Consider the following 7,633-nt stretch of genomic DNA (forward strand, 5'->3'; position numbering starts at 1 on the left):
TGCTGTAGATAGGGATTCTAATACTAGATTGAAGTACAGTAGAGAGAGTGGGCATCCTTGTCTCGTCCTGAGTTCAGAGGAAATAGCTTTAATTTTTCACCATTGAGTATAATGCTTTCTGTAGTTTTGTAATACACAGCCTTTATTGTATTGAAGAAGGTTCCATGGATTCCTAATTTTTCAAGGACCTTCACCATAAAGGGGTCTTGGATCTTGTCAAAGTCTTTTTCTGCATCTATTGAGATAACCATGTTCTTATCCTTGCTCTTGTTGATGTGATGAATTATGTTAATTGATTTGCGTATATTGAAGCAGCTTTGCATCCCTGAAATGAATCCTGTTTGATTGTGCTATATGATTTTTTGGATGAATTGTTGAATTTAATTAACCAAAATTTTGTTGAGAGGCTTTGCATCAAGGTTTATCAAAGAAATGGGTCTATAGTGTTCTTTCTTTGATGAGGGTTTTGGGATGAGGGTTATGATGGCTTCATAGAAAGCTTTCCGTAGTGAACTTTCTCTTTCAATTTCATTGAAGAATTGGAGGAGAATTGGTGTGAGCTCTGCTTTGAAGGTCTTGTAGAATTCTGCTGAAAAACCATCTGTTCTTGGGCTTTTCTTAGATGGGAGGTCTCTTATTGCTGTTTCTATTTCAGTGCTTGATATGGGCCTGTTAAGATGGTTTAACTCATCTTGGTTCAGTTTTGGCATGTCAATAATTGCCAGGAAAAGGTCCATTTCTGCTCTCAAACATATTAGCATGAAGTTTTGAGCAGTATTCCTTTATAATGTTCTGAATCTTGGTTGTTTCTGTAGTGATGTTTCCATTCTCATCTCTGAGTTTATTTCTTTGGGCGTGTCTCTTCTTTTTCTGATAAGATTTTTTTATGGGTCTGTCAATTTTGTTATTTTTTTTTTCAAAGAACCTTCTCATTTTTTTGATTCTTCCTATGGTTTTGTTAAAATTCTAATTCATTTAATTCTGATTGAATTTTAATTATTTCTTTCCATCAACTGGATTGGGGTTTATCTTGATGCTCTTTTTCAAGGAATGTCAGATCTCATTAAATTGTTGGTTTCAGTTCTCTCCAATTTGTTGATGTAGGAACTCAGAGCTATAAACTTGCCTCTGAATCATGCCTTTGCTGTGTCTCGAGGAGCAGATAATCTCTGTGCTAATTTTTGATGAATATCATGAACATTTGAACTTCATTTCTAAGCTCTTCCATGACGCACTGGTGCTTCACTAGTGTGTTTTTCAGCCTCCATGTGTTACTGGACTTTCTTTGGTGGCTGTTCGTGTTGAGTTCTAATTTTATTCCCTTTTGGTCTGAGAGAATGCAAGATATGAATTCAATGTGTCTGAATTTTGACAAGGTTGATTTGTGACCTAAAATGTGGTGTATTTTGGAAAATTTTCCATGTGCTGCTGAGTAAAAAGTGTATTCTGATGCTGCTGGATGAATATTCGCTAGATGCCTGCTAAATCAGTTGATATATGCACTTGTTTCGATCGGCAGTTTCTCTGTGGATTTTTTGCCGAGTTGATCTATTTAGTGGGGATAGTTGTGTGTTAAAGTCCCCAACAATTAATGTCTTTGGATCTATGTGAGATTTAAAGTAGTATTTCTTGGATAAATTTGGGTGCACTATTGTTTGACAATATTTAGAATTGTAATATCCTCCTGAAGGAGAGATCCCTTAATTAGTATGTAGTAACCTTCTTTATCTCTTCTCAATAATTTTAATTTGAAGTCTATTTTATCTGATATTAGGATTGCAACTCCTGCCTATTTATGGGGGCCATTTGCTTGGTAGATTTTGTTCCAGCCTTCACTTTCAAAATGTGTTTGTTTTTTTATGGGCAAGTTGTGATTCCTGAAGGTAGCAAATAGAAGAATCTTTCATTTTAAACCAACTAGACAGTCTATGTCGCTTAATTGGAGAGTTAGATCCGTTAATATTGAGAGATAAGACTGAGCGTTATTTGGGTGTTCCTGCCATTTTATCCACCTTCTTGGGGGCTACGCGTACTGGGTTCTTCCTATGGTTCTTGGATTCTGTTTGAGTGTGGTTTCTTGGCCTTTATTATGGTCTTGTTGGTTTTCTATGTGTAGGACATCTTTAAGTAGCTTTTGTAGAGCTGATTTGGTGGAGATATATTGTTTATTTTTCTTTGCTATGGAAGAGTTTTATTTGACCTTCAGTTATGAAGGAGAGTTTAGCTGGGTACACTATTCTTGGTTGATAGTTGTTTGTCTTTAGGGCATGGCATACATCATTTCAGGCTCTTCTTGCTTTAATTGTCTCTGTTGACAAATCTGAGGTGATTCTAATTGGTTTTCTTTTATAGGTGACTGATCTTTTCTCCTTGACAGCTGTAAGGATCTTTTCCTTGGTCTGAATTGATCCTGTGTGGATTATAATGTGACTATGGGATGTCCTGTTCTTGTTTGGTTTATTTGGAATTCTAAAAGCTTCTTGTATCTGAATATGCCTATCTTTTTGTGTGTTTGGCAGTTCTCTGCTGGGAGCCTGATAAACAAATTTTCTAAACCATTAACTTCTGTATCTATGTGCTCCTCTACACCCATTTCCCTCAGATAAGGCCTTCTGATGGTGCCTTTCAAGTGTTGAATAGATCTATCATATTTCTTGGAATTGTCTTGGATAGTTGTATGGTCTTTATCTATAATACCTAGGCTGTCTTCAATCTTCTGCATGGTCTAACCTACTGTCAAGACTTTCTATATTTTTCATTTCTTTTCTTTCTAATTGATCGGCTTTTATTGCTTCAAATGCTTTGTTGGAGCTTTGTTTTAGGTCTTATATGAAATTCTTTACTTTCTTAATTTGGTGTTCAGTGTTTATTCTCAAATCACTTAGTTGATTGGTTATGGTTTCCTTGTACTCCCATTCCTTCTGTTGGACTCCATTCAGCATTCCTTTGTGGTCTCCCTGACTCCTTTCAGGTGTCTGTTTGTGGATTCCATGAATGGCTCTATAGATCTTTGTCTATGCTCATCCCGCTCTTGCAATTCTTCTATTCCTCTTTGATTAGATTTCTCATGTTCATGCAACTTCTGTAGTTCTCTTTGACTGATCTCAGCCTGCTCACACAATTCCTTTATTTCTCTTTTAGTGTTCTCAACCTGTTCACGCAATTCCAGTATCAATCTTTGAGCAGCTTCCTCACAGCCATGAGCTTCCTGTTTTGATCTTAGGTTTGCCTCCTGTCTCTCCCTATCACACACACACTGAGTCCTTTACAGGGTTTCAATCTTTTCATTCACCATATTTACCAGTAGTGTTTGTAGAGCTTTTTGGGAACTCTCCTCTGGATTATACATTATCTGTTCTGTCACCTGATTATCTTGAGTGGGAATTGAGATACCCGGACTTTCCATTTTCCTTGTGTTTTTCTTGCTTATTCTGCCCCTTTGGGATGAAAGTAATGCCAGTTTTGTGCTAGAACACCATTTTTAGGCAAGCATCAACCAAAGTCCTGTAACTGCATAGTCAAAAGTCTGCGGATACAATCTAGTTCAACAGCTACAGTCTATTCAGCATTAAACAACTACATATTAATGGGCTAAGAATAGTGAAGAATTTGACAAACCAGAAATTATTATGTTTAGGGAGAAAGGTGGGGGAAAATAGGGTTAGAGGGATATGGAAAGGTAAAAGGCGAGTGAAATTAACCACGTCCTAATCTCACAGAGGGAAATGGATTGGAAAGAATGATAGGAGAGAGAGAAGAAAAAAATTTAAAAAGGGACCAGAAAAAAATGGAAAGACAAATATTTAAACTCTTAAAAGTAATGAAAATTTAAAGAAGTAATATTGAGAGATGAATGGAGATAGGATGAGAGGAGGGGAGGGATAGAAAGGAGACCTGAAAAACTAAAAAATAAAAATACATCAAATATTGTATAGGTATAAATAGATAATAATGCTATTAAGGAATTTAATTTTTTTGTCAGTTTAATCTCTGAATATTTATTAGAAATAATGGTAACCCCAATAATAGTGTTTGTTATAAGTTTGTCACAAAAGAAACATACAAACCAAAAAGTTCAGAGACATAAATCTTAAAATATAATTTCATGATCATAAAGAATTAAAATATCAATGAATAAAAAATATAGTACATGCAGTATCTTTTTGCAGAAAATATAAAATATTAAAAAGGAATGAAGGAATTCCTACTTAAATTTTGTGATAAATTATGTGCATGATGGATAGAGCCAATAATATACTGGGATAAATTGTGTCCAGATTTATAGGTAAAATTATTATTGTTTGAACTAGCCTCTTAAAGGGTAAGGAATTTAATCTTAAGAGGTTTTGAATTGAGTAATACATTTTTGGATTAAGTATGTACACAATGGGGGATAAGGTCTTATAATCAGTGACAGGTATATATGAGGATGAGCAGAACAACAAATAATTCATGCAAAAAGAACAAAAGATGAAAAAGTAAAACAAATGAGAAAGAAAGAACAAAAAAGGCCAAAAGGTCAGTAGAGATTTTTTTTTTAAAAAGTACACACACACACATATACACCTAAAATATAAGTTATAAGAGTAAGAAAAAAAGATTAATAAAAACAATTTTTATAATTAAAAAGTAAAAATTTAAAAAAGATACAAAAAAAGACTTCTTTGATTTTGTTTTTGGGGGATTGATGGGAAGATCCTGTATCTCCCTTGTGTCTGTAACCAGTCTCTTGAAGTCTCTGCTCAGGTTGTGGTGTTTGGTTTTCCTGTGGCTTGACTGGTTTTTGAAGTCAGTTGGTTTGAGCAGGCAGAAAAATTCTCTGCAGTGCCAAGGATTTTATGAACCACCTTCCAGGCTAGTTCAGTTGGAGGTAGATCTGCTTTGAGTATCATAAAAGAGGGAGATGGCTGTTTACTCTAGTTTAGAGTTGCTGTGATAAGGCTGGGTTCTGGGTAAAGTTGAGGCCTTTCAGCAAACAGTAGCTTTTCCCTGAGAGGCTAGCTTTTGAGACATTCACAGAGCCCAGCCTGTAGCCATTCTCAGGGTTTATGTTTACTGATTTTCAATTGATTGTCAGGGTTGCCATAGGCAGGGGGGCAGCCTCTGGCTCTGTTTACCCAGTGAAGAAAGCCACTCCTTCGGGGGTGTAGCTTTCTCTGCCTGGTTATGGTGACTTTCCCATGGGTGAAATTGAGAATGGCAGGTCAGGGTAGGTACTTGTGACTCGCTAAATGACTCTTTTGTTTTCATCAAAGGACTGAGTTAGAGCTAGCTGCTTAGCCAGGCCTTTGTCTGTATCAAAGATGGATATCTCCAGTGTTGGGGGGAGGGGTGGCCTTCCCTCCTCTGTTCCCTTTGAGAAGGAATGAGGATGTCAGTTTTGTACTCACGCTGGAGTGTTGGTTCCTAGGTAGTCTCTGGTCTGCTATCTGCAAGATGAAGATATCTGCTACTTGTCAGTTCTTGCTGGTGTTGAGTAAAATCTGCTCGTATTTGTCCCAGACTCTCTGGGTTGTAGGCATGGTTGCTATGGACGCCACCACAGCTGCCACAGCTGCCCCAGCCGCCCCAGCCATGGCTGCTGGAAAATGCTCAGATCTGTCTCTTTACCTGGATTTTCCCTCTCTGGCCAAACTCTCTGTACTGTGAAGGCACACTTGGTGTGCCTAGGACTGTTCACTGGAACACTAGAACTGCTTTCTACGCGAGAACTTGTTTAGCCACCAGGTTCTTCTCCACCATCTTCTCGAAATTCCTGAAGGTGTTTAAATATTACTGGAATTGTTTTGGAATAAATAATGTTCACCTTGACTATCTTGAGAAAAAATTAGTTTCTCAGCACTATGGTAAGAACTTGAGTGAAGGAAACAAAAGGAAAAATGAAGAACAAGTCAACACACACATTCAAAAGAAAAAAAACAACCCAAGAAAACAAGTTAACTCAGTACTCAAGAACCTGCAGGAAATGCAAAGATTTTTTTTAAATAGCTATGATAAGCTTATCAAAATCCTGAGTACATGGGAGTCTGCTGTTGTGAGGATAGTGGTTAAAGCTCAGACTGGACAGAAAGATCTGTACACAATGCCAGGCACCTGTTATTCTAAATTCCAGAAAGAATAACATGAAGTAGATTGAGCCCACGATCATACACAAGTAGGAAGCGAGATTCTATCTGAAAGTTATTCAGGATAATTTAGGGCTGGGGGCATGCCAAAGTGTTAAGAAGATCCATTTAGGAGACACAAGACACTCAATTCCAATTCTAATATTAAGAGTATTAAAGAAAAAAACTATGATTTTAAATAATGGGAATAATTGTAAGATTTGAATATTTGAGTGGAGAAAAATGCATGAGAGAGATAGAGTTTACCCATGTTGCAATGCTTTGTACTTAAGTGATAATATTATGTGGTACTCCAGACATAACAGAGTTACCTTGCAAATGAGCATGGATGTGCATTTGGGTGAAGGAAATACTCTACTTACACAGGTATAAATTAAATACTTTTTTGGGGGAGATTTTAGTTCTTGATCTAAGAGCCTGGGTGATATCTCTGAGTCTTTTCTCTCAAGGCTATCACTCTACTACTTTGAGCCACAGTTCCAATTCTGATTTTCTGTTGGTTGTTTGGAGATAAGAGGCTCATGGACTTTCCTGCCCAGGATGGCTTCAAACCATGATGGTCAGATCTCAGCCTCCTGAGTAACCAGGATTCCAGGCCTGAGCCATCCATTTTTTTAATAATTTAGTAAATTTTACAGTTACAGATGTTATAATTTATCATTATAACCTTTATAATATATGTGTGTATATTTATATCAATGCATACATATAGAAATATTTTAACATATTTTTATATCTAGAGTAGATTTATGAAATCATCCTTCATTATAAAATAACATGGAAACAAGTTTAATGAGGAGCAAAGCAAAGGGAATTGTCATGTTTCTTGTTGTTGAATGAAATATGAATTGTGAGAATCAGTTTGAGAAAACCATTTAACAAAATGGATAATGACTATTAATTCCTATCCCTTTATTTGCCCATATTGTGCATCCTCACACATGAGTGTCAAAGTAAAACCACACTTTTTTGCCTTTGTATTTAAATCATATGTTATAATTTAGCGGTTATGTGAAGTAATCAAATAAAGATTAAAATAATAGTGAGACTATGAGTTAGAGCTGAAAATTATTTTAAATATGATAATAGCTAATTAAATTCCATTTCTCTTACGTTTACTCTATTGTCATATCCCTTATTCCCACATTAGGAAAGTACATAGAAGATTCTCACTAAATTATGTGTAAAATTATGAAAAAATGTGTTAAAAGAATATGGGCACATTGGGGCTAGTAAAGTGGCTCAGTGGTAAGCTTTTGCCTTGCATGCATGAGGCCCTGGGTTTGATTCCTCAGCACCACATAAGCAAAAAGAAGAAAGCTGGAAGTGGTGCTGTGTCTCCAGTGGTAGATTGCTAGCCTTGAGCAGAAAAGCTGAGGGACAGCAACAGAGGGGCCCAGAGTTCAGGCCCCTCGACCGGACAGAAAAAACAACAACAACAACAACAACAAAGAATAGGGGCACAGTGTGGTTTTAGCTGATTGAGACCTGTAGGGGGTAGTGTGTTT

Source organism: Dipodomys spectabilis, unplaced genomic scaffold (assembly GCF_019054845.1).
Source record: "Dipodomys spectabilis isolate Male_0828 unplaced genomic scaffold, ASM1905484v1 ptg000154l, whole genome shotgun sequence".
Lineage (NCBI taxonomy): Eukaryota > Metazoa > Chordata > Mammalia > Rodentia > Heteromyidae > Dipodomys > Dipodomys spectabilis.